The sequence below is a fragment of the Crocuta crocuta genome, unplaced genomic scaffold (genome assembly GCF_008692635.1).
Source record: "Crocuta crocuta isolate KB4526 unplaced genomic scaffold, BGI_CrCroc_1.0 scaffold129, whole genome shotgun sequence".
Lineage (NCBI taxonomy): Eukaryota > Metazoa > Chordata > Mammalia > Carnivora > Hyaenidae > Crocuta > Crocuta crocuta.
Genome location: NW_027551571.1, coordinates 14,407,893 through 14,408,392, shown reverse-complemented (window position 1 = coordinate 14,408,392; position 500 = coordinate 14,407,893).

Genomic DNA, 500 nt, shown 5'->3' with positions numbered 1-500 from the left:
AACCCTAAGGGCCTGGATTACTGTCCGGCTCCTGTGGGTGGCAGCCCCCCAGAAGCTAAGTGCGGGGAGTACCGCGCGGTCGCAGGCGCTAACACCCGCACAGGCAGTTGGCGGAGAACAATGAGCTACCAGGGAGGAAGCGGAGGGTAAGCGAATTCGGAAGTCGAGGCCCCCCGCGGGAAGACAGACGCGAACGCACCGCTCGGCAACACCACGCCTGCGCCGCCCGAGCCTGGGCGCGCGTCCCCGCCTGGTGCCACCTCTGCGCCCAGAACCAGCTGCGAGCCCGCAAGGTGAGGGCGGGGGAGTGCACGCCTGAGGGACGGCCGAAACGCGCGAGCGCCGAGAGCGTGCGCACGCGCAGAGCTCCTGCCGGCCGGCGCCCAGAGCGCGGGAGAAGCGACGGAAGCCACAGAAAGAAGGCGCACCTCGGTGAGTGCTCCCCCTCCCCTTTCTCCCGGAGTGCCTTGCGCTCGCCCGGTGGGCGGGGGGGGAGGGGA